The 27,596-nt window shown below is 41.6% G+C and overlaps 1 protein-coding gene and 1 long non-coding RNA gene across 7 annotated transcripts in view; one reads left to right on the top strand and one right to left on the bottom strand.

Annotated features, from left to right (window-relative positions):
• Positions 1-27,596, top strand: part of CHST8 (carbohydrate sulfotransferase 8) — a 260,113-nt gene that overhangs the window by 177,872 nt on the left and 54,645 nt on the right. The window lies entirely within an intron of this gene.
• LOC142104484 (uncharacterized) overlaps positions 14,910-27,596 on the bottom strand; it is a 290,160-nt gene continuing 277,473 nt past the window's right edge. For all 4 annotated transcript variants that reach the window (XR_012679573.1, XR_012679574.1, XR_012679572.1 and 1 more), the window contains 2 exons: positions 21,412-21,470; positions 14,910-17,332 (listed from right to left, as the gene is read on the bottom strand). This is a non-coding gene — a long non-coding RNA (uncharacterized LOC142104484). The remainder of the gene's footprint in view (positions 17,333-21,411; positions 21,471-27,596) is intronic.

Genomic DNA, 27,596 nt, shown 5'->3' with positions numbered 1-27,596 from the left:
TGCAATGATATACAGTGGTGCACTGCATCCCTAATTAAAATAAATGTCTACAATAAGTTATTTCTACGTGATCCAGGTACAGGTTAGATTTACTAAATCTTCTCAAAAGCAAAAGTGTCCATAGCAGATTCTAGCTATCGTTTACTGTTTACGTTCTAGAAAATGTTAGCTATAATCTGGCTGCTATGAGCAATACCTCCTCTTTTCCTTTTCAGAAGATTAGTAAATCTACCCCTATGTATAATAAATGACAATCAGAGCGGTACACTCGGCTCTATCGCCCACGTTATGAGGATCCTGATAGAGCAAGCGGTCAAAACTGTAAGCAAAAACATATACGCCTAGGTGGCTTTGAAATGTATGAATGCTGTACATGGCTCATACATTCAGCTTTAAATTGGGTATTCATTCATTTTCCTGTGTCTGTTGTGTTGGGCTTTGAAGCTGAACAGGCGCCAGGCAGATGGGATAGTGGTGACGCCTGCATTTCTCTCCGTGTCTAGGTAATGTGCGCTTGGAAAAGATGGACGCTGATAGCTGTTATCTCTGATAATAAGAGGATCAGATGGAGAGTTTGCGCTCCCTGTATGCAATGATTCCTGTGAATACATCTCACGCTGTGCATAGTTGTGTGGGCGTGCTTGTTAAATCTTCCCTTCAGAATGAACTGTGCCATCCTCACTATATATTTCCTGATTTAGTGGGGGGGGGGGGGGGCGGGGCAGGGCGGCGGAGGGGGCTTCACTGGCTGTCTCTAGGTCCAGGGGGTTTAGTTATCAAAATAAGCTTTTTTTTTTTTTTTTCCCCAGCCATTCTCTATGCAAAGTTAACACATCTTATTTTGTAGCTCTAGAGTTTCTAAATTGTGAGCATTAATGTCTTGCAGCGAGATACAGCTCTGTGTGGCGCCTATTAACAAAGCACTTTTAACCTAAAATCCCCCGAAAACAGAGGCAAAATAAAGTTTCACATTAATTTATAACTAAAGGATCGCGGCAGTGATCTCGGATATCTACTGCGGTCCACTGACGTGCGCAAAATGGTTTTGTGTGATTTAAATCAAATATTTTCGTAACTTGCGTCTGAAGATTGAAGCTTATGGGCCGAGCACTGTGGTACAGCAGTGTTTCCCAAACCCAGTCCTCAGAGAGCCCTAACAGTGCAGGTTTCCAGCTCACAGTGACATCATTATAAATGCAATTTACACTTAACAAAATTGAGGTCACTTTGTGATTTCCTAATCACCGGTGGATGAGTTACAATGTGTCAGTCTGTGATGATTACACCTGTGCTCCAGAAAAGAGATATGGAAAACATGCCCTGTTAGGGGCCCCTGAGGATCCCTCACTGCAGCTATCTGCGCTCCCCTCCGGTCACTATCGCAGGTATGTCTCTGCGCCTGCGTGATCTTAGGTCATGTATGTACAAAGCATCTTTGCCGTACTGACCGGAGAGAAGAGACAGACAACGGGACCTTTAAGGTATGTAACATGATCACTGGTACAGGCTCCTATCGGACGCGTTGTCCCGGATGATTCTTTAATAAATGGAGCAGAAAAATCATCTATCAATGTTGCAGTGACAGATGATATAATTGACGGGACAAGATATTGTTAATAAATAAACATGTCCCTATATCTCTCCACATGTAGTGAGAGGTCACGGGTGTAATGCTTGGAAACAGGTGACTCAGTGAGTACGGGCACGGTGCTATAGACATCAAATAATGGTTTGTAAAACCCAGCAATAGAGGAAAGGACTACAGACTAAAATCAGTAGAAGGATTAAAGTATTTGTATTGTATATGTGTATATATAATACAATGTGACGTTAGTACATTCAGGAAATCCCCATACATACATTTGTTCTGCTGACACGGATATTCGGTCCCTGATTAAGGCTCGTACACACAGGTGCTTGTCAAGTGCGTGAAAAGAAATCAGATTCTAGCTGTCATTTTGTAGAATGCAATAAATAATAACTAGAATCTGATTGGTTGCTATAAGCAACATCTCCACTGTTTCAAACCTGCAGTTTGGTAAATATACCCACTGGTGTCAATTGCAGTCACCGTAAAACCAACTTAACTTCCAGTAGGGTTCATCACTGAACTCTATTCAGAAAATGGCAACAGTCTACTCCAACATTCAGATAGACTGATGCACGGATCACGGATGTAAGACAATAGGACGCGTGTGTGTACAGCCAACCGATGGGGTTACCACTGGGTCTGAGCAGCTGACAACTATAAGGAGTCTTTTAATTGACATTGATATATACTTGTTTTCTAGTAAGGTCTTTTATGAGCAACATACACGTAACTTGTGTAAAGTTTAACCATTGTACTTCTGTATAGTCGGCAACAGTTTGCAAATGACTATTCATGGTAATATAGGTTGTATAATTATTTATGAAGTGATCTTTTACCTGATACAGTAACGTATTCTTCTCTCTATAATACATTTTATATATTGTTTGACGACTGTCTCTTAATGCATTTTCCAGCTTTGTAACTGATCCTCCTTAGTACTATAACCACCCCCCGTTCTGCGCCCGCCCTGTGTAGTCTCTACACCTGTCTGATCCAGCAAAGGGATTTGGATGAATGGTAAAGATGTCACCATGACAACTGGATGCCGCAGGTCTTCCCCTTAACATCTCTTCTCTACTGCAACTGTATGGTGTCTGTTCCTGCACAGGAAAAAGAGGGACACAGCAGAATGCTACCGTGCAGGTGGGGTGGTGGCTGCCTGGAGAGAGAGTAGTAATTAATGGATAATAACTTTGCAACATAACAATAGGATGGAAACGGAGGCATTAGGTAGAGATCGACACTTCTTATTCTTTCAAGAAATTGTGGCAACTTTTTAAGGAGACATTATAATGAAACATAGACAGAGGTATTGTTTTTTCCTTCAATATACTTGACTAAATGGCTCAAGATTGAAATGTGTTCCTGTCTACCTGAAATTAAATAAGTGGTGATCAACTGAAAGCATAACTGACATGCTTTACTTTATCACTTTATCTTTTTGTCCTACTCTGAAGCACTTGTGGTAGGTACAGCCTGCTAGATCCAGCACTCTGGCACTATGCCCATTTTCATAGTATACCTCGCATGTTTGCGCGCAGCGCGTAGCCAGAAAGCGAATGGTCACAAATGTGGCTATGCGGTCCTACAAATTTTTGGCACTTATGAGTGAAGAGACGCGAGGGAAGGGGGGTATTGTAACGTAGACGAGTACAGTCAGGGAGTGTTATCGGCATTGTGGAACAATTCAGACTGGGAAAAGGACGCAGATAATGCAGAAAAAGCTGTTTTATTTGCGGAGGGTCAGACACAGGTGTAAGTAGCAGATGATGGTAATCAGCAGAACTATGGAACCGCTTGTAGATAGGTGTTTGGAAATGATTAGCAGACGCTTATTGATACTTTCATAGCCGCCCGGCCATAGATTGGGATTTTTTTTTTTTGTTTTGGCAATAAAAATGTTTTTCATTTTGTTTTTATAACATATGACAGAAAGTGGTTACTGCTTTATTAGATAGTTTATTCAAGATTAAATGATGCTTTATAGCAGTTGTGGTTGTAGACATTGTGGAAATAAATAAAGGATACATTTGGTAGGTTCAATACATTTTGTCAATGTAGCAAACGGTTAATGCCCATAAATTAAAGATATTTGCTGGTACCAAATCTGTCCCAAAAGAACAAGATAAAATCTGAAATAAAAATGAATTAAAAACTGCGTAGCGTGAAAATGCCATGATGGGGCCCTTCTGAGGTGCAAATTTGGCAGTGAAAAGGTCAAAAGATGCTTTTGGTGGGGGGGGGGGCAGGGGGGGGGTTACTTGGACTTTATTTTATTGCCTTGTTCTTGGTAACGGTTTGTTGCCTGTAATGAATGGGTTGTTGACTATCTAAACATGTCCGCTCCATCCATCTTGCCCTGTGTGAGTACATTGCCATATTTCTCCTTTGCCTCTTCCAGCCTTGAAGTTCATCAATCTCTTATCTCATCTTCACAGCTCTCATTTAATGTCAGATCAGGCTGCAGCGAGGCTGCCCGTCTGTCGGCTGAACCTAGTTACTGTCTCTAACGTGTAACATTGTCCAAAAAAAAAACTTTTTTGTTGTCGCCAATACCAAAGAGGATGCAAGAAGCGGCTGTATTCCCACATAGCTCGTCAAAAAAAAAATCCAGAGCTGTGTTTTCTCCAATGGAGATAAGAAATGAAGAATATCTCTGCGTTTCTTTTGTCAGCCCACTAACTGCCGTACACTTCAAGAAGCAATTCAATTAGCAGCAGTCAGTCTGGATGGGAGATGTCACTGGGTCATGAAATATATTCTGCTGCTTGTATTTCCTGCTTAATCATCTGGACTTCATAATTTTATGCATTTGGACGACTCCAAGATCTGTTCCCCCACCTCATAATCTTCATTAGTGTGCAAATCTCGGCCATCTGACAAGCCCCCCTCCTCCGCTGTCCCCTTCCAGGTTGTTTTCTTTTTCTGTTTGCAAATCCTCATGAATTTCATTAAGAAAGTAGATTATTATCATGCTTTGGCCGCCGGCTAGGGCTGGTGAACATGCTTGAGCAGATGATATAATCGGTTTAGCCGTTTCTGTACGTCCCAATGGTTAAACAGTCACATTTTAGTAAGAGGCTCTTCTTACAAAGCAGCCAAAAGGTGATACTTAAGTTACATCTATATGGATGTGGTTTACAAAGGACATTGTTGTGCTGTTTTTACAGCATCTTTCTTTAAAATTTTATTTAAGTGGAAAAAGAGGTAGTTTAGGATCATTATAGGGGTGCTTCTGACGTGTCAGCACTTCTCAAGAGCTCCAAAAGAAACCCCCAAACATCTTTTACAGGTAATGGTGAAATGCGTTGTTCAGATCAAGCAATCATGTCTGTGTAGAAATTGGCCACATATCTGCAGATCCAAATTGCACAGATCCTACAACTCATAGTCTGGCTGATGATCTCACACATGAGGGGGAACTGGCTGACCTGATCTCTTTCTGAGTGATACGATTCCATTGGATCAGTCCGATCAATTGTTTGGCTTATTTAGTTGCCAGTGAGAAAATTGTCCAGCAAGGTCTGTATGAGAGGAACCAAAGTTCTGCTTTCAATGACTTGGGGGTAGATTTATCAAACCTTAGCAAAAGAAAGAGTGGAGGTGTTGCCCATAGCAACCAATCAGATTCTAGCTATCATTTCCTAGAATGTATTAGATAAATGATAGCTAGAAACTGATTGGTTGCTATGGGCAACATCTCCACTTTTCCTTTTTAGAAGTTTTGATAAATTTACCCCAAAATGATAATGATACCCCACTAAAGAACATTTTTTTACAATGAACCACCTGAACGGTGTTTCTTTACGGAGTAAATAAAGAAAACACAGAAAGTGACGAACAAAACACATCTAAAAAAAAAAACGTTTTACCTCTTCCTCTTGGTGGGCGGATCTTTGTGCAGTCTCCTGATAATTTAAAGAGGAAGTTCACCTTCCTATAAAACTCTAGCGTCCAGTTACTTTGTATCTATACAACAGATCTAAGGACAACCAATCCTAACCAAGGCAGAGAAGTAAGCTCATATGTTGTATTACCCAACGATAACATATCTGCAAGCTGAGATTTATTCCCATGTTTGAAGGAGAATGAGGAACGTGTAGCTGATTATAGACAGAGCGGTTACATTTTTATTAGCCAGCTCACATGCATATTATTTTGGAGAACTTACATGTGAACAATGGGGATCCCTCATTTAGCATAATTTGTTTGGCGCACAGTATTGCTACCACTGACGTTTGTCCATTACAGGGGGTTAAACTTCCTAGACATATGGTAGTATCCGAAGTGTAACCAGCAATAATATTCTGAATATAAAAGCCTGGTGAACAAAGAGCGGTAAGTTACCTAATTCACCGCTCTTTCAACAACCAAAATATGTTTTACATAGTTAATTTCTCGTTGTCTTGTTCTTATCCGTATTTGTATCCTATATGTGTTTTAAACACTTCAGCTGCCTGCTCTTCAAACATTTTCCTTGAATGAAGACAGAACCTAAATAAATCAGAAAAATGCAAAAAAAAAAAAACGGACTCAAAAATTCATCATATGGCTGTAAATTCAAAAGCACCTCATTAAAAATATATTTTATAAGTTAATGGTGAGGCGCAGTGGTCGTAAACTCATACAAATCACTATAAATCTTAGACACAGTCATAAAATGGGTATTTTCCTGCTAAGTTTCTTAACAAGCACTAGCTCATCCTGTCAGTCAATGTGTGTCAGTGCATGCTGGAATTTGTAGTTCCACAATAGCTGGCAGCAGTTCCTCAGTAGTTGCTGAGAAATCAACGCTGCTCGGATTTGCACGCAAAACTGAAAGCCGCTTTTCGTGTGAGGTCTGGCGAGCTTAGGTGGAATTTTGTGTGCAAAATTTTCTATTCTCTTGTAAAAAGTGCCACTGGCCGTGCTGGATTGAATTGGTCCCTAAAGAGTTTCCTTAATTACAAAGATAGATCCTTTGGGTATTAATTGATTACATAAATACACCCCCTTGTTCTACTTGGTAGAAGCCCCTTTTGCTGCTATTACTAACTGTGAGTATATTTGAATAAGTCTCTACCTGCTTAACTTACCTGGACACTGCAATTCCCATTCTTCATTCCAGTCTTTCCATCCGATTGGATGCGGAATGTTGGTGAGAAGCAAGTTTCAAATCATTCCGTAAGCTCTCAATGGACTTGTGGTCTGAACTATGAATTGCTCACTCCAAGACAAGTTTTTGAGATCTTTTTTACAGCCTTCCCTTGATTGGTGTTTTTCAATTGCTTTTTACAAAACTCTGATTTGCTTTAATGGGTTTTTTTGATCTTCATGATGAAGCTCGTGTTTAGAAATGCAACCGTCAGAGATCTCACAGACAAATGTATTTATTTTAATGACACATTTCTTCTTATTGCAACGTAACTTGTAACTTTATACTTATGTAGTGAGCTTGGATGTTAGGATGGGCACGTTTTTTTTTTTAAGAATGAACTTTTTGGGGGGTTTTTGTGTTCCTCAGTAAGAATAGCAAAATGTCACCTGCACTTGTATCGCTGACTTAGGACTGCAACACTCCTAGAGTCAATTACTTAATTCAAGCCTGGACAATCTGCTGTGACTTGTGAAACTACAAGTCCCAGCATGCACTACTAGCTATCAGCTTGCAAAGCATGCTGGAGCTTGTAGTTTCACAACACCTGGAGAGTCACATGTTGTCCAAGCTTGACTTAAATCTTTAATGGAGATTGGGTGTTATAGTTTGAGCGATTTCATTTTTAATATGTTTTATTTGAGACATTTCTCTGCCGCAAACACTGATATTGTGGAAAGACAAGATTATATCTCTATGAGGCTAGAGGTCACATCGGAGAAAATTATACGTTGCATTATACGCTGTATACTTTAGCATTTATAAATGTGAAGTACAGTTAGTGCCAGGACATATAAGAGCTTTTTATATGTCACTTATAAATGTTTAGTAAAACATATCACTTTGTATACCAGATAACACATGTCTCTGTATATATGAAATTAATAAAACCACATCTAATTGCAAAGCTGCTCGCTGCAATAAAATGAGTTTTTAGCCACGGACCCCAGTATAATAGTTCCCCAAGTGGACACATTGTTATACAAATTGATAGAATACTTGATTTAACAAAGCAATAACTTTATAGCATCTCTCAGATCTGATAGAGCCTTTGTTAATCCCACAGGAATCAGTGTGAGCGATATACATGTTTATATAATAAGCAATGTGTTTGTATCATGATGCAGTCGGTGCATTTGTCTGTCATTGACCGAGACAGTGGTCTGTTATCTTAAGTATCCTTGATCAGATTACATTGTGTTGAAGCAGGTTTACCAATATGGATTAGTCTTTACAATAAAAACAAAAAGAAGCTTCTTAATGTGACCTACATAACATGGAAACAGATGACTGTGAATGTATAGAAAATCACTAAATCTCTGCTATATACAGACTTACAGCCAAACCCTGATGTGGATGTAACGGTGATTAGTTTCTGAATATCTGAATTCTTAATATTGGTTTTTTTTTTTTGTTCATTCAGCCAATCAGATATTATATCTCCGGCTGTTGTATAATCACCGCGGAATAGGACGCACGTGTATCCGGTCTCATACAAGGGGCGGCATTGTGACCTTATCCGTTCATCTATACGTTCATATTCTATGTGTACACATCACCCTCAAATACTACACACAGTGGAGTCATTAAGGAGAGCAAAGCATAAAAAAGGAGTAACATTTGCACTTGGGCAAAACCATGTTGCATTGGAGGGGGAGGTAAATTTAAAATGTGGGGAAAGATTTATAGTTGGGGTAGGACATGTCCTAGATCAACTTTAAATTTCAGTGTAATAATAAAGCTGGCAAATATTTGTGTGCTACATGAAAAAACAGCCAGTATTTATCTTATGTGCAAAATAATAAACTAAATTTGCACCCCTTGCATTGTAACATGGTTTATCCCAAAGAACATTTATTCCTTTTTTGCCTTAATGACTCAGGCCCAGTATGTATAGTACAAGGATTGCTGCAAAAATGGCGCTCGTCTGTGGTTATGCTGATAGGCACATATCTAAATAGTGCGTTAGAGGGCGTACACATGAAGATACATTTAAGGTGAATCGAGAAACGCTTTAAGAGTATGATGATACGTCTGCATACTAGATACGTCAATCAGAAAAATGTAAAGTCAATTAAAAAAAAATAACGGAGTGTAACGTTAGGTATGTTCTGTATTTTGTTTTTCTATTAGTGCAGGTTCCCATATATAGAGATATCTAGTCACAACAACCTGTGATTGGGGATTACTCTCCAATGCTGCACAAGAACATTTGTGTGTGACGTTTTCGGTGGCCCGTTCTGTATACTTCCCATATTGCTAGGAGCTGTGACATTGTCCATATCTAGTTTTGTTTCTCATACGCTGCGTTAATCCATATTACATGCCTTGGCTGCTTCCTGCTTCTCCCAGATCTTTAGAATGAATATAAATTATTTACAGCTTGGAAAGAGCAGAAAGGTCAGTCCTAGTGGCGGCCTCTGAGTTATACAGCCAAACGTTACAACACCAGCCTGGGTATAATATGCTGAAATAACGTAATCATTTATCACATCCACATAGAGAAATTGCCATGAAACTACAGCCACTCTCCCCTCCACCTCAATGCTGGACGAATGGCCAATGTTGGTGACTGTGCCAGCAGGAGTCGGACCACTAGTCCTGAGCCGCTACGTATATAGGTGCCCAGCAACGCTGGACAACTTCATCTGCTGAGGATTTCTAGACTTAAAAGCAAAAAAAAACATTTTCCACTTACAGAAGATATTCATTGTTTGGTTTCTACAAGTTTTCATGCAACGTTTGGGAGGGTACAGGGGTGGTGATTGTACTTGTTAGAACTGGATATTTTGTCAGCAGTGGAATTTCTGGCTGAGGAAAGTAAGTTAGAAGTAGAGAGAGACACAGCTTAGTAGGTATTGGAATTGCATTATAAATTGGATGGACCTGCCCTACATTTTTTTTACATTGTTCACAGAAATAATGTTCTTTACCTTAATAATGCCTATTTCCACTAATCTCATTAATTCCCTAATGAACACTTAATGTAACTCTGTTGTGTGTAAACTTGTTCCCATTGCAATGTAATCCCCCCTCTATCCTCCTCTGGGGGAAACACATAAGTAAATTGCCACAACACAAGATTTTCTATCGGCACAATAAGCGGCGTTAGAATATCTTCATCATTACCGCATAACAGTAAACAGAACCTTTGGAGGAATGGATTTCAAAAGTTGAAGAAGTTGATTTAATTCAATACTATTCATGGTGTCACTTAATGCAAATTACCCGGATGACAACACAACAAACTTGACCTGTTTATTGAAGACGGAAAGAGAGTGCGTTTGCTGACGTTGGGGTTTTAACTTGCTTCACCCTATATGGTGATAACACGGCTGTCGCCAGCTGTAGTGTACCCATACTTTTACTTGTGCCGCCAAAACACCTGTTCGATTATCACCATCTCAGGGCCGCGATAACAAAACATTCCGATTCGCTGCCAGATTGACGATTGCCGGTTTGGCTGTGGGCCACAGCAAGACCTGGTACAATGCAGGACAGACTCTATCTGTTCTGCTCTCTATAGGCCGCGCGTGGTGCGTCTGCTACAGCGGTAAGGATACTGCACACAACATGTAATGTGGAGGCGTGCAGAGTGGGAATTGCAGGTTTTCTAAATCACCCTTTCATATAAATATTAAATAAATATAATAAGCTGCCAGAATATGTGTCAAGCAATGCCCAAATGCTCATTTATTTCAGCTTTGCAAACAGGATTACTCCTCACAGCATCCCCTACAATGAATTATTGTTACAATGTTTTGATCTGGGCAGGGGAGACTGCGGGTATAAATCATATTATTAGATAGAATGGCATTTAATCCCGCAGAGAGCGTTTGGTTAGGATGAATGACTGGTATCTAGCGTCAGACTCTAGGTCCTCGCAGAACATTCCTAGATCAAGATGTAATCAGCTGGACGGGATCTGTACATTTATATCTTGGGTAATATACAGCAGCGTCTGGATGCTGAGACTCTTGTTCAGCCTTTAATAGCTTTATCTCCCCTGTTCCCGGTTCTCTATTCTGCCGTCGTGGCAGCACTTGTGTATTATATACTTCAGTGGCGAGAGGCTAAACGCTTCAATGTTTGGATGTCCTATTTCGTGTGGCCTCCTTCAGACCCCCTGCACTTTAGCCGGAGACACAGCCGCTCAGACATTGTGTTGTGTATGAAAAGCTGTCTCTAACCAGGATTATTTAGGAACAAAGCACAATAGGAAGAAGAACACAATAGCTGTTCACCTTTCTGTTGTTGCCGTTTAGGACTGCAGTATTTTGCAACTAATTTAATAACCTGTCTGTTCTTCTTCATTATTCGACTCAAGATATATTCTTGGGGGTTTCATTTACCTTCGTTCAATATTTCTTATCAGCGGCTCTGAGTTCACCGCTCGCTGTCCGGTAAATTGGGACGATTCGGTAACAATGAGTAAGTGGAACACTTGTGGCGTAGATAGAAATAGAAATATATGTGACTTTGGGGTCAAAAATATTCTATTTGAAATGGTTTTTTTTCTGTTCCATCTATGCCCCCAGCTGTGCCAAACTTGATTCTTTTCTTCTTCCTTTTGTAGACGACGTTATTCAATATAGAACTCCGCTTAGAAACTAAAATTCACCCATAAATCCAGCGTGTCACATTCTAGTTTCTTGTGATTTTGTGCACATTTGCCGCTACAGGCAATTCGTTTTATTTCTAGATGAATTTAACTGTAATCCGATGTTTATTACCGTCTCCTCTTCGACAACCTGCTCACCCAATATAAACTTACTAGCGTTGGTTGTTGAATTGTAATTTAGTTATTGCCCGCAGTGAAAAGTGAGGTGGTCAAATTATTTGAACTGGTTCAAAATTCAATGTACTGTAGCGAGTTTGAAGGCTTCAAACTTGTTTGTGATATGATCATCATTTTTGGACTGGTTTGATTTGGATTCACGGTTTAATGTTAAGGATTGCAGTTAAAACAAACGACTTTAAAATAGACCGGCAGTTCCCAAAGTTCCCAGCATCCTCCTCTCTCAGGCAGCAACTTGTCAGTGACAGATGCGTGAGAGAGGTGGATGCTGGGTCCCGGCGCCGTGCGGATTGGTAAGTTTTTGTGTTATTTGTTATTTCTATGGCTGGTGCCGTGGCAGAGGGGACCAAGGAGGGGGGACCAGCGTGGCAGAGGGGACCGAGGAGGGGGGACCAGCGTGGCAGAGGGGACAGAGGAGGGGGGACCAGCGTGGCAGAGGGGACAGAGGAGGGGGGACCAGCGTGGCAGAGGGGACAGAGGACGGGGGGCCAGCGTGGCAGAGGGGACAGAGGACGGGGGGCCAGCGTGGCAGAGGGCAAGGGGGGACCAGCGTGACAGAGGGCTGAGGAGGGGTCCAGCGTGACAGAGGGCAGAGGAGGGGGGACCAGCGTGAGAGGGGGACAGCGTGAGAGAGGGCAGAGTGTCTGGATGCAGAGGGGGCAGAGTGTCTGGATACAGAGGGGGCAGAGTGTCTGGATGCAGAGGGAGCATTTTTGCATACAACTTAATAAGTATTTCTGTCCTGACCTAAATACTTATTACAATTTTTTGACCCAACTACTTCTAAATCAGGACTGCTCGGTAATTTATTTTGGAGGGGTGCCTTGAAAAAATTATGGAGACTCTAAGGGTGCCGCGAACTGAAAAAGTTTGGGAACCACTGAAATAGACTATAAAATGTTTGCCTGGAAAACAATTAAACATGCTATATAATGTATCCATTTAAAGTCAAACATGTTAGAATCCGCTCGATTATGGTCGAACCTGTTGAACTTGCTGGGATTTAGCTACGTGTTTTAGTTTATGTATTGTTCAAGAATTTATTTAGAATGTTTAACCTTTAGATGAATCACTTTAGGCAAATTTGACTTTGAGGTCCACTCTTCTGCGGTTTCTCCTGTCAGATAGACACTGACTGTGCCAACAATTAGTAATTGCGAATTTATCACGTCAATTTAGTTGATTTAACCTTTACCCATCCTTTGTTAGATTTGTCTGTTTTGACTGAAATTGTATTTTTTATTTTTTATAAAGATTAATTTGTGACAGTGGGTATTTGGTGGATACATCGCATGCAGCTTGTCTTCTTATCAGTCCTATCATTTCATTTAATTAGAATCAGTGTTATGAACTTGTAGCCCCTGGGACCTGGGTGTGTTTGGGCTTTTGATAGGGTGTTAGCGTGTAAGGTCCCCCCTAGATCTCTCTGCACATTACCTCTACCAGAATCTTGATAAACTGACTAGTGGCTGACGCCCCCCTTTCTTGCTACCCATCCCCTTTTTGCTTGAAATAAGGACTTGAGGTTTGTTTGGTGAAAAAGAGATCATAGCTTTTTTTTTAAAACCTTTTGAAGGTTCAGCCATAGCCTTAGCCGTAATTATCACAACCAATAAGAGGGGGTCCTGAACGCCCCCTGGCGCCTCAGGCCTGGGGATCCCACCCCCTTTGTCCTGGCTTCTTACTAGACCGCCTGTGTTAATCTCACAGCTTCTCTGTAAATAAAGTATTTGTATGGTGTAATTAAAGTTTATTTGATGTTTTTAAGAACCACTCTGTCCGTGTTGAATTCAGAATCTATTCCTGGAACACTGTCAGAAACAATTGTTTTTCTCTAACATTTATACACATAATTCTAGTCCTGTGTTAGCGCTGGATACTATCGATGGTATTGAGCTGAAAAACAATTCTACTCTACACTCCTGGATTCCCTTAGATTAAACCTCTGTAATCCCTACTCAGTGCAGGGCTGGTGTAACCTTGGGATTATGATCCTTCGCTCCTAATAAGACTTCTATCTTGTTTGGGGTCCTCGGGGTAGTAGGGTATTCGTCTTCTCCCATGGGTCCACTTGGACAAGCCCTGCCCGGCTTACTACATGCACTCATACAGTAAGGGAGAAACACACATAGACTGATGTAAAAGCCACATTTATTATGAATGGTGCAAACTGGCTCTGGTGGGATGGACGGTGCAACTCTGTGGTCAGACAGATAAATGCATTAGTCTGAATGGAAACTTGATACTTGGGACATGACTTTTGACCAACAAGCACTCATACCCCTCTAAATGGGGTGCAACTATTACCCACTGGGGTATTAAATATGTGAACTAATTAACCACGAACAGTTATTAAACGCTAATCAATGTGCATGCATCATTGCCCTCCCTGACAGTCACCTTTCCTTCTCTAACTTGGCATGAAGAACACAGATAAATAGTTCATCAGACCATGGTTTCCATTGGCACATTTGATGTGTAGGTGACTTGTCCACTCTCACACAGGTGCCCAAGTCTGTTGTGTGATCCCTTGAGCTACACACTGTCACTGGTGAGACGACTTCTCACATGCATTCCAGTAGAAGAGACTACACAGCCTGCAGGGGTGTGGGAAGTGACAGAGAGCTTCCGGTCAATAGGATAATAGGATAGCCGTGGGCATAAGTCACACCAGCAGGGGCTAGTGCAAGAGCAGACCCACAATTCACATGGGTATGGCCGTCTCTATCTGCCACGTGGGAATAATGGACTAGTACCCATCTCTAGCTGTAGCTCCTGGGGATAGAGGTCCCTGAAGACACTAGTCGGATCCTCTGTCCCTTTTAACCAGTTAAGAATGATTCACCTATCTTGCATGTTTTCTTAATTTAATATTGGTTGGTGTCTAATGCCCCTTCCAAACCAGAATTGTCTCCAAAGTTGGTAGCCAGACCCCTGGGCATAACTCTCCCTGCTTCTGATCTGTACTGCGCTCCAGCCTGGCACTTTCCTACTGGGGGTGCCAGGACATTAATGGTCCAGAAGTTGTATTTTTCAAACCTTTAAATGCATAAGGAGTGACTGAATATAAACGTTAGTGTAAATAAAACAAAGTATGAATACATGTACACACATTGATGTAAATCTTTGCCCAGAAAGGCGTAAATTTTATAGGTGATCTACCGTTGCCTCGCGCCGGAGCGTGGAAAATGAGGCCGTCCTAATTCTCAAATGAAATAAAAAGCCGCTAGGCGTTTTGAGTGGTTTTTCTTTATTTTTACTTTTTTAGAAACTCATTCAAGTGAATGTAGAGGCGATTTAGGACAGGTTTGAAGTGTAAAATTGCTTCAAATACATTTAAAAAAAAAAAAAAAAAAAAAGGTCTGCCTGGACTCAGCCTTAAAAAAATAAAGTGCTGGAGAAAAAAGCAGAAACAGCTCTTGTGTGTCAGTAACCTAAAGGCACCCCGGCTCTTTCAGTAGTGATTACAAGGCTTGTAAACCCGACGTGTTCATAGTGAGGCATCCATGGGACTCTGCCCTAAGAGGGTTGTCCATGTTTTCACAAGGCCTGGTATTTAAATAAGCCCTCACCATGTACCGTTACAGTGGAGCCCCTCCCCCCTTCCTCAATGCTCACCATTACCATATTAATACCACACACCGCCAATGTCTGAGAGTCACGGGTAGAGAGCATTAACCGATGGTGGTCGCAACCTATCCAAGCTGTTCGAGCAGAGCAGAGACATGTAGTGAACCTGACTCCATCTTTTACACATTAGTGTCAAATTTTAGTTACTATTAAGATACTGAGAGGGGTTTGAATCTCCCCTGACAGCGCTCTCGTCATCTGATTGTCTGCACTGGAGGTAAACAACCACAATCCTCTAACCGTAAGAGTCTGGGGGTGGAGAGACCAAGGGTACAAGGTACGACGGAGATGGTACCAAGTAATGGGGGTTAAGTGTAAACCAACTTATCAACAGGACAGACCTCTACATATGTCCAAGTTACACAGTGTATTTTTATGTTGTACCAGCATCTAATGTAAGGTCTGTAATCCGGTATCACCAGTGGTTAGCATGGCTGCCTGGCATGGCTTTGGCCTTGGGTTCGAATCAGACAATGGCGCTATAGGGTGGGTTTGCTCCTGGTTTCCCCCCATGGTCCAGACATATATTGATTGGCATCTGACTAAGGAACCCTAATGTGCATGCGTTCAGTTAGGGAAATTAGATTTTGCGCTCCATCGGGCTGGTGTCAATGAATAGAACATTCTTTGACTGTACAGTGCTGCATAATATGTTGGTGCTATATAGGATACTAATTGTAATATGGAGGATACCGTACCTAGGTGGGAAAACGTGACTTCTGATAATACCAGGGCAACATGTCAATTCTTATTTTTAATTGCACCCTTCCAATGAATGGGCACAAATTTAATCCATATATTGCTGAATTATATATTTCATATACTACATCCAACTGGTAAACTCCATCATTCCTTGAATCTCAGGAAAGTAAATATTATTGTCTAACGATGTCCATTCCTCTTCTTCAGCCACATCAATACTCTGTCTTCAGCTCTTATGTAACGGTCTCTCTGGTGCTCTCCTTTTTAATTTCAGTTGGATAAACCCTCGTTGCTGTAGCTCTGTCTTATATAATGGTATCTGCTATGATGTCCGACAGTGAAATAGTCGCCCTTAAGTGAGCTCTGATTTATTGCTGTAATTATCTCCCATGCGGACTTATAATGTGTTTTCTCTTAATGGAGTATTTCCACTGCAAGGAAAAACGGGACCTTTATTGGGTTCAGAGGTGTTTGTGTACCAGACAGTAATTTTGGAGACCTTTAGAGAGGGCACCCAAGTCACAACCCAGCCTGACATTTAGTTGTTTGAATAATGAACATGTCTGGTTGTAAATCTGCCCGTTGTCCGCAGCTGCTGTTGACAAATATTTGTTCTGAGTACTTTGTTGGCCATAGACGCTGCGGCAACTGCAGCGATAGCGCAGCTTGTGAGCTCCAAAAATAATCCCCCTGCTCGATAATAATACGACTGAAATCGATTGGCTCATTATCGGACTTGTTGGTAAATGCAGGCGTACGATGACCACGGATGACCTCTACTGACCTGTTTGTCAACTTCTGATCTCACTAACAGAGCACAAAGAGAAGAGGAAATGTGCAACACTTTTTAATTAAACAATTTCCCAAGCACTTCTAAAGTAATGAAGAGACGACCCCACAGTAACTACCAGATACAGCTGAACATTGTGTCTAAAGCTCAGCTGCGAGCACATAATAAGAAAGCAGAAGTTGACCCACGTACGGGAGAAGCGTCTCTGCCAGGCCAGGTGTTTGGTTTAATTAGAACGTGTATCAGTGGGGGTTTCTTCTTCTATAGACAAACTGTCGCCAAACCTGGAACAGGTCTCCGCACTGCAGCTTTCAGACAATAACTTTATAAATAGAGATGTCTCCGAATGCCTGTTATACTGCTGGAGGGAGTGAGAGAGGAGTAAAGGGAAAATAATTTTGGTATTTCTAAAGGCTTGCAGTTCCTATGTTTGGGGAGGCAACTTTGAGCAACTGATACTTAACTGCGATGGACAGAGGCTTGTTGCAAAGCTCTCAATAATCCTGATTTCTGCAGGACTAATGCACTTTCACACCTGTCCCGCTATCCGGGGGGAAGGGGGGGGGGGCTTCAGACCTGTTGTCCCACTTTGAGCTGCGCTAGAGTTTTGGACACAGCGGTAGAGGGATGCAACAGTCAGTGGACCAAATGCAGCTTTTAGGACAGTTCCCCATTAGCGTTGTGTACCTGTAAGAAGAGAGAGAATACATATAAAAAATATATCTTTTGTAGTTCCCACTATTAACAGGGAAACGACAACATGGTTACAGCGCAAGAAAGAATAAAAAGAGGAAAATTAAAAAATTGATAAATAAAAATGGAGAGGTAAATGAAGGGATGGACGTGGGATAGCGAGAGTGAGTAGGAAGGTAATATGTAGATGGATGGGGTTATATGACGGAAAGGATGGTATGATGATGTAGGATGTGATGGATACATTATTAGAATACTTAGTACTGATGGATGTATAAAATAATGGGAAATGTAATAGAAATGATTAAACAAATGATATTAAGGATAATAAAAATAAAAAAGTAATAAAATAATAAATCACATATAAATAGGAATAAATACATGAATATGGAAAAAAATAAAGGAAAACTGTTAAGAAAACAGATAAGAAAATGAAAAGTGGTGACTAGATTGTACACACAGGATAGAGCGACTGATGGATCATAGATACAACGAGCTGCATTCACCATCCATCCGACCTTTGTAGAGTTTACTGCGGGTAGAGTTTTTGTCACTGTGATAAAACGAGCACTATCCTAACAAACGCTGATCATGCAATCACCTTGCAGGGAGCAATGCACGGATTGATAAACCACAGGCTGATATACAGAGAGAGGATTCACCTATAACCAGTTTAATTACAGTTGTGGTAAGCAGCTAAATGGCCGTGCATGATGGCATCTGTTCTGCATTGTTTTGGCCACATTAGTCAGAGCTGGTTGGGATGAACTACTGGTTTGCCAAAAACCCCATGTGTTTTAGTCGACCAATGACACCACATGCGTTCTCATGCAATCATTGGCCAATCACATTTTCCCACCTGATTTGGCATTATACTGCATGTAGCCAACTCTAGATGGTCAGACAACATTGGCTTCATCTGTGTCTGGGTCTTCCACAAATATACAAACTTGGATGAAAAAGAAAAAAATCTATTGATATAGGACTTGTTTTAAAACTAATGATGTCTGCAGAGCTCTTATTGCTGAATAAAACAAAAGTACTTTAAAATCTACAAGATGCTTTGTTAAGTGTTATGCTCAATACACAAGTAGTCCATTCCATGATAATTTGGCCACTCAGGTGAATGTTTCGCAGAAGTCGATGGCTACCTTAGCCAAGGAAGCAACATTACAGTTACCATTCATGTAATCGATGGAAATATACCAAAGAATTATCTTGTATCATTCATCATTTTGACTTCTTGGGAGTGTGGTTGGGAACAGTGATCTGTTCTGTCATTGGATGAATTGAAAGTCACTAAAAATACTCTACAGGGAGAAACTAACTTTTGACTCATTGTCAAAATAGATGAGAATACCATTCTCTTTATAGCTGATCTTGGAGTGGCTAGAGGGTCAACCTTGGTTTTAATATTTCACGTGGTAGAGATATCAGGGGGTAGATTGATGAAGCTGCAGGTTTGAAAATGTGGAGATGTTGCTTATAGTAACCAATCAGATTCAAGCTATAATTTATTTTGTACATTCTGCAAAATGACAGCTAGAATCTGATTGGTTGATATGGGCAACATCTCCACTTTTTCTAACCCCCAGCCTCATAAATTTACCCCCAGGAGTGAGCAGTTCCCTTTGGTAGCTTGTTTGCTCCTGTTTAAAAATTAAACTCATGAGAGATGTATGATTTGGTAACTTCCTTTACACTTTACTTATTCTCAATCACAAGTCATCGTTTCTCATACTCAACACTCTTTCCTTGTCCTACTCGGCACTAATCCTTCATGATGACTCATCCTTTCTCAGTCATAACTCGTTCCTCTTCACCCACCCCTCATATCTTGTAGCTTAACAATCGTTAGACATCACTCTTACTTTATCTCTCATATCTTCTCATACTCGGCAGTCTTCCCCTGTCACTCAGCAGTAATCCTTCATGATGACTTGTACCTCATCAATTGTTTCTCTTCATCAACCCGTTGTAACTTGTCGCTTGACTAACTGTTAAACCCCAACTGGCATCTGTGGACCCCTTTGGATGGTGTCTTTACAACTTTTTTTTTTTTTGTATACAATTTATTTAGAGATCTGTATTTAAGTGGGTGGTTGTAACTTCTACCTACGTAAACTATTATTAGAATCTAGTTAGAATCATAACTTCTGATAATTTGCACTCTTCCTTTGTTACTCAACTCTACTCCTTCATGATGACTCATCCCTTCTCAGTCATAACTCGTTCCTCTTCACCCACCCCTCATAACTCGTTCCTCTTCACCCACCCCTCATAACTCGTTCCTCTTCACCCACCCCTCATAACTCGTTCCTCTTCACCCACCCCTCATAACTCGTTCCTCTTCACCCACCCCTCATAACTCGTTCCTCTTCACCCACCCCTCATAACTCGTTCCTCTTCACCCACCCCTCATAACTCGTTCCTCTTCACCCACCCCTCATAACTCGTTCCTCTTCACCCACCCCTCATATCTTGTAGCTTAACAATCGTTCCACATCACTCTTACTTTATCTCTCTTATCGTCTCATACTCTGCACTCTTCCTTTGTCACTCAGCACTAATCCTTCATGATGACTCGTACCTCATCAATTGTCCCTCTTAATTTACCCTTCGTAACTTGTCGCTCAGCAATCATTTCTCATCGCTCTTACCTTATCTCTCATAACTTCTCATACTCTCACTTCACAAGCCACGACGTCAGAAAACGGACACTGTAGAAACTTTTAAGTGTACCCATCACTTACAAACAGTGGCGAAAGCCATTTTATAAGATGACTAAGGACATCACAGAGTTACGAAGGGTTGTCATTAGTTCCTAGTGCGTTCATAGAATGAATTTGTGTATAGATGGCGGGTACACATTAAGAACATTATAGCATATACAGTACAACCAAAATTGGATTGCTGATTAAAATAAAGGAAAAGGTGGATATGATCGGGACTGGTCCACCTAGAATACCAGCGATTCACACAATAACATTGGCCTCTAGCAGTGGTCCAAGGAGCTTTGCACCTGCTCCCGTTCCACTTGTGAGTGCAAGCTCTCCGTACCCAGGAATAAAAAATCTTTCATTATTTATACAGCTTCTCTTAACCAGCTCAGTTACTCATTTTGCTAGAGGTTTAATGACATCCATCTATGATGGCCTGGCATAACCGCTAAAGCTCAATACCAACGAATGACATAGCGGGTGCATGGGCACTTGGACATGACACCGTGGTTGTGTGGTCCAGTACATCACACGGCTCTCACTTGCTGTGATCACAGCTATACCTGTAGCATTTTGTCTATCCACATCCATGCTTCCAAATGAATCACGTGCCAGAATAGATTGATTAGAGCTTGATTAGCATTAGGCATTGTCAGACTTGTGCCTAAGGTAGGCAGAGGCCAAGAGGCAAATCCTTTTATTGCACTACATGATTATGGCAAAGTGCAAAACTGTACCTTCTATCTGGGTTTAGTCCTACCGCTAAGGACCCCATAAGTGCTCATTCACTGTTTGACAAAAATGACCATGGGTACTGTTAATACATTTATTATAGGGAGCAGTGATCCCAAATACAAGCTGAATACAGCATGCAGGACCGGATCAATGGCGCATGCAAGATCGCCCATGTGAACGTCATCCTGACAGTCACATACTTTGCAGTCAGCACATAAATAGTGTGTTGATTTGTTTGCCATGTCCTTAGAGTAAATTACTCTAACACTCGTGATGTTCTAACATTATACAGTCTCTATTTCACATTTTTATTGCTCCACTACACTATGTTAAATCATAATAAAAAAAAAACCTGAAAAATATTTTATCTTTTTGTATAATAAGGATATTCAGGTTTTTGATATTCAGATTTTTTTTTTTACTCTATAAAAATGGATTCATTGGATAAAGCATTTTTTCTTGTTAGTTTGACAGTTACAGTTTGCTTGCAGCAGATTCTTACATTCTCATTTTACATCCTTTCCTCTTTTCCACTCATGTATTCGATATAAACTACATTTAAACAAAAGGAAAAGACAGCAGTGCAGTGTGAGCCGTCTCCGTTCTTGTGATAGTTACCTGGTGTTCAATGAGTCTTACAGCAAAATAACTGGCTCTTCTGAGTTGGGTGAGGTGACCTGTAATTGAATTAGCAGTAATGTAAATAATGCACTACTCATATTAAAACAAACAATTTTGTAATAAGTCCATTTATATAGAACGTTGGCAATGGATTGAATAACGATTAAGTTCCGACTGACATCTCTGGACCCCTGATGGTGTCTTTACAATGTTTTTTGTATACAATTTATTTAGAAATGTTTTTGGAGTGGGTAGTTGTAGCTTATACCCATTTAAACCAAATATTAGAATCTAGTGGTGTATAAAGATCTTAGAGGAGCCTATAGCAACATTTTGAAGGAGCACCCAATGTGTCTAGCGCTACCCTCTTCCTCGCCCAATGAAATGCCAGGGAGCTGGCCTGCGTGCTTGGTTCTAGCCAAACCCTTCTTGCGTTATGCCCCGTCATTACCCATAGGGCTGTTGGACAGGTAGATGTTAAATCCAAGTGTGGCTGGGTGGAGTTTTGGGTGTCCTACTGTGCCGCTCATACCCCAGACCCCTTGCAAATGCACACCTTGGGAGCCAGCTTCACACTTTAAAATGTTGGCTTTGACAGAGAGCTGGAAGAGAGATCCCTCAACTGATGGACCCCATGGCACTCACGCCCTCCTATACCACATATTTTATAGAGCATAGTCAGCAGTCCAGCAGTTAAACCAATAATTAAATTTCTCCATCATCTATGTGAAGTGGAGGTCACCATTTTGTGGGATAATCCAATGCACTTGGAACTAGTGATATCACGCAGGGGACTATGTATCAAGAACTTCTAAGCCTTAAATTATGTGTTAACAGCTGATTAAGGCACATTTTAGTATCATAGTCATTTATCAATGGGTTAACACAGGACACCGTAGACATCTCCTGCGTTATACAAAGTAACGTTCGCTACTGCTTTTCCCTTGCTTCTCTCCGGGGATGGTGAACTGGGGGAATTTGTCAAGCTCCGAAAAGCTTTACCTTTTTTAAGCTTGCCAAAGTCATCTGAGGATGGCGTTAACAGCAGGCATGCATGTCCAAAGTACCGCCTCCCAGTCTCGGAAGTAACAGGCGCATGTGCCGACTTAGGGGTTGCGTATGCACAATGAGCAAAGCCGGGGAGAGAACCTTGAAGTTGTCTTTGAGCGGTGAAAGCTATCTCATTATTATAGAGTCTTCCCATGGACAGCTGTTTTTCGGCACTGTTCCTGCTGGATAATGATAAATTGCTCCAAAATTGCATGTCCTATCATTGTGAAACGCAGTGATGAGAGATTCTACTTAACTTTCTCTGTGATGTCACGAGTACTCAGCCAATAGGCTGCATTCTCATGAGTATCGAGTCAGCCAAAGAAAAATGTCTGCCTCTCCTGAGAGTAGTCTGCAGGTGACATTAATATGTGCACTCTTTAACATGTCTGTAAGACAAGTCTGATTGCTGCGCAACTGGAATTCTGAAATGTTTAAATATTTTAAAATGAGAAACTCTATGAATTATTGACCACTGTAAGCAGCACTCCTTGACAGAATGGCAATTTTAAGTCAGCCACCCCCAGCGAGAAGGGAAACGGGCAGGCTGTGGGGGAGTAAGGCATGAAATTATACCTCTCAAATCTTTCATGCATGCTTAAAATCAGGAGTCAGAGTAACACAAAACCAGGCGCGTTGTTAGACTGAGGGACAAGGATGAAAGATGTATGGAAACCTCAATCAGATCATACAAAGTGATGTTTAGTAGCCCATTGAAAGGCAGAACATTCTCTATATAAGGCCCCTCCAGGCTTGTTCCCCACAGGTTCCCATCTTTGTCATGAACGGGAGATTTCAAAAGGTGAACATAAATCACTCTTAATAAATATAGAAAGCTTGAGATGAAGAAGATCTATTGCGTTTTCAGGTTCACAGAAGACCGGTAAATACTGTTGTTTTATGGTCTTTTATATTCTGCTTTGAATATTGTTGCTACTTTTCACCATATCCCTCAGAGTTATACATGAAAGGCCAGTGAACAAAAAAGTGACATATGCAAACATAAAATAACATGTAAAGCCCAAAGACGCTACATCGAGCAACCATTGGCTCCCAGCTGTTGTGGAACTACAAGTTCTACTATGCACTGTAATTGTGTGTGCCTGTGGCTGTTGGAACTACAAGTCCTAGCACTCTCCTAAGGGGCATGCCAGCTTTTACTTCCAATATCTGTCAATCAAAGGGGTGCGGTCTACCAGAAAAGGGGCATCTTCTCAACCAGAATGGGTGTGGTTTTGCCAGATTAGAAGTTGTCCAGACTAAATTGTCCAGATCAGGGATGGTGCAGTCATGTATTACACAGCTCTATAACAGACAACATGAAGCATAAAGATATAATGTACTGTTAAAGTTATGTTTGATGTAGTTCTAGCTGGCAACGTATGAGGTGATTTTGTCAACCAAACTGGCCAACTTACAATAAAGGAGCCAAAAACCACCACGTGGGTGGTCTTCCCCCATCCATGGCCATAATCCTGTTACCGTTGTAATGATTCTGAAAGTGTGATCAGCTGGTGACCATATTCATTATGTGTGTATGGATCATAGGCGGATACATAGATTGACATCACACATTAGACTTTTGAGAGTAACAACATGGTCCTTTATTGGATCAAGGTTTAAGAGACACTAAAATTAATATAGTGTGCATTTTTTATGTCATAAGTAGCCAACGGGACACCACGGGTCAAACTGGACACGGATCCAGTCGTTAAGCAAGGAGGCCAAATGTCCTTATATAACAAGTATGCCCATCGTTCAATTGTGGTGTGCAACCTATCCTCTTACCATGTTCCAGACTGGTGCTAGACTGAAAGACTCCTACCCCTAAGCCTAATTATAAAATGGGACAGACAGCGTGAAGGAAAGGTCTAGTTATCAGCAATCATTGCAGTTATTTCAGGTATAAATGCCTCGTTTAAAGGGTTAAGTTAAAGTAGTGCAGTTTTGGCTGCTTTTTACCGTAATGTCATTTATGTCTGTGCAAGCCGAGGAATTTCATTTACAATATTGTCTCTTTCCATCAGTCTTTACAAATGCCAATATAGATTCATTGCTAATGTAGAGAGTCTAATTCTTACTAGTTTCTTGTTTCCATTCCTCCGCAATCTTCTAAACAATCTCTGGAGGCATTGGACATTTTATTCCATTACTAAATGTAAACCAGACGCCCAGAATCTCATCTCTCTCTCTCAGCATTGTATTTTATAATGGTTCATCGGACTACTCTAAAGCATACAGAGTGACTATTGGACTGGGCTAAAGGCTCCCGCTGCCCTTGTAGAATCCATTTTCGACATTATTTTCATGTCCCACTGATCACAGCGCTAGACAGGAACAAGCAGCAGTTGGTACTTGTTTACTCAGATGACCAGAGTCTGTCGTAGCATTCAGCCACAACATTGGATTTCCATGCAGAAAATGTAAGGTTGTAGCACAACAAAGAAAAATTTAGTTTTTTTCATATTGTAAAATGAATGACAAGAGCTCAAACATTGGAGTGAGAACAGGTACAAAACTGTGTAGATTATAAACAATTGCAAGTGACTGGAGCTAAAGCAAAGTACAGTATCTGGGACAGTGGTGGCACTACCATGGGAACGGCAATGGCTCCCCCCTATGAGGCCCCAGAGAGAGACCCTACACACGAGTTCCAGCCCTGGTCTGGAAGCAATGCTTCTCAGGGAGACTTACTACAGTCCTCTCACACGAATTCTGCTTTTCCAGAGGAAAAAACAGGACTGTCCCAAAACACACTGGAGCTCATCTCAGAGACCACCTCTATGTCAGGGTTGCAGGATTGGGTTCCCCATATTAAATATTGGTAGAAGCTCTTCCCATTGTTCACATTTTAATAAAGAACAGATACATACATCATGTGCACAGACTGGAATGTCATTGAAATATGGACAGTTTGGGCTTTGTAAAGAGGGATGTTATATTCTGAGTTTAAATAATGCTCTTCTGTTATCCACAGGGAGCACTTTCAGAGTAGAATTTTCGGATATAGTCCTTTAAGCACAAAATAGGTCATTAGGAATTAAATCAACAACTGAACCACAAATTAATTCAGCTGCCCTCTAATGAGACCGAGCTAACGTGCACAAAATCTGCCGAAAAGCCGACATCAAGACTGTCATGACCTTGTCGGCATCGGAACATCAGTTATATCATTTTAGCATTTGTTCAGAGGAAGCAGCCGTAACGATCGGTCTCTGATATCTGATGTTAGATGCTGAGAGCAAAAATAAAATCTATTACAATGCAAAGGCTGTGTCCTATTTTTGCCCTAAGCACAAAAAAACTGACCTCTGTCTAATTTAACCAGATGACATTTAACTCCAGCTTACCTTACCCCCGCCGACACTGCTCACACTAATGCACCCTCACAAATGCCCCGATCTCCACTCTGAGCCACACTCGCTCCTCTTGTTTCAGCTGTGCCCTCTCCCATTTAGAATGTAAGCTCTCTAGTGAGCAGGGTCCTCCATACCCTTTATTTTCATGTCTGTGTTTATTTTGTCTTCCATGCTTGTCCCTGTTTTACTTGTGTCCTGTGTTCTCCACTGTCCAGTGTTGCGGAGCACTGTGGTGCCTTACAGATCAACGATAATAGTAATAATGTGGACCGATATCAGGATTTTCCTTCAGTCCCAAAAGTAAGATATATAGTGTCTAAAAATATATGAATGATCCTGAACAGATTCCTTCATTGAAAGTAATGGTTAGCACTGCATCCGAGTAATGGCTAGCGCAGGTTCCGAGTAATGGTTAGGGCAGCTTCCGAATAATGGCTAGCGCTGCTTCCCAAGTAATGGTTAGGGCAGCTTCCGAATAATGGCTAGCGCTGCTTCCCAAGTAATGGTTAGGGCAGCTTCCGAATAATGGCTAGCGCTGCTTCCCAAGTAATGGTTAGGGCAGCTTCCGAATAATGGCTAGCGCTGCTTCCCAAGTAATGGTTAGGGCAGCTTCCGAATAATGGCTAGCGCTGCTTCCCAAGTAATGGTTAGGGCAGCTTCCGAATAATGGCTAGCGCTGCTTCCCAAGTAATGGTTAGGGCAGCTTCTGAATAATGGCTAGCGCTGCTTCCGAGTAATGGTTAGCGCAGCTTCCGAGTAATGGTTAGGGCTGCTTCCCAAGTAATGGTTAGGGCTGCTTCCGAGTAATGGTTAGGGCAGCTTCTGAATAATGGCTAGCGCTGCTTCCGAGTAATGGTTAGGGCTGCTTCCCAAGTAATGGTTAGGGCAGCTTCCGAATAATGGCTAGCGCTGCTTCCGAGTAATGGTTAGCGCAGCTTCCCGAGTAATGGTTAACACAGTTTTCTGAGTAATGGTTAGCACAGCTTCCGAGTAATGGCTAGCGCAGCTTCCGAGTAATGGCTAGCGCTGCTTCCGAGCAATGGCTAGCGCAGCTTCTGAGTAATGGTTAGCACAGCTTCCGAGTAATGGTTAGCGCAGCTTCCGAGTAATGGCTAGCGCTGCTTCCGAGTAATGGCTAGCGCAGCTTCCGAGTAATGGTTAGCACAGCTTCCGAGTAATGGTTAGGGCTGCTTCCGAGTAATGGCTAGCGCAGCTTCCGAGTAATGGTTAGCACAGCTTCCGAGTAATGGCTAGAGCTGCTTCCGAGTAATGGCTAGCGCTGCTTCCGAGTAATGGTTAGCACAGCTTCCGAGTAATGGTTAGCACAGCTTCCGAGTAATGGTTAGCACAGCTTCCGAGTAATGGCTAGCGCTGCTTCCGAGTAATGGTTAGCGCAGCTTCCGAGTAATGGCTAGCGCTGCTTCCGAGTAATGGCTAGCGCTGCTTCCGAGTAATGGCTAGCGCAGCTTCCGAGTAATGGCTAGCGCTGCTTCCGAGTAATGGCTAGCGCTGCTTCTGAGTAATGATTAGCGCAGCTTCCGAGTAATGGCTAGCGCTGCTTCTGAGTAATGATTAGCACAGCTTCCGAGTAATGGCTAGCGCTGCTTCCGAGTAATGGCTAGCGCTGCTTCTGAGTAATGATTAGCGCAGCTTCCTAGTAATGGCTAGCGCTGCTTCCGAGTAATGGCTAGCGCAGCTTCCGAGTAATGGCTAGCGCTGCTTCCGAGTAATGGTTAGGGCAGCTTCCGAGTAATGGTTAGCGCAGTTTCCGAG

Source organism: Mixophyes fleayi, chromosome 10 (genome assembly GCF_038048845.1).
Source record: "Mixophyes fleayi isolate aMixFle1 chromosome 10, aMixFle1.hap1, whole genome shotgun sequence".
NCBI lineage: Eukaryota > Metazoa > Chordata > Amphibia > Anura > Limnodynastidae > Mixophyes > Mixophyes fleayi.
Note: the sequence above shows the minus strand (reverse complement) of the source record. Positions and strands in the feature narration are given on the sequence as shown.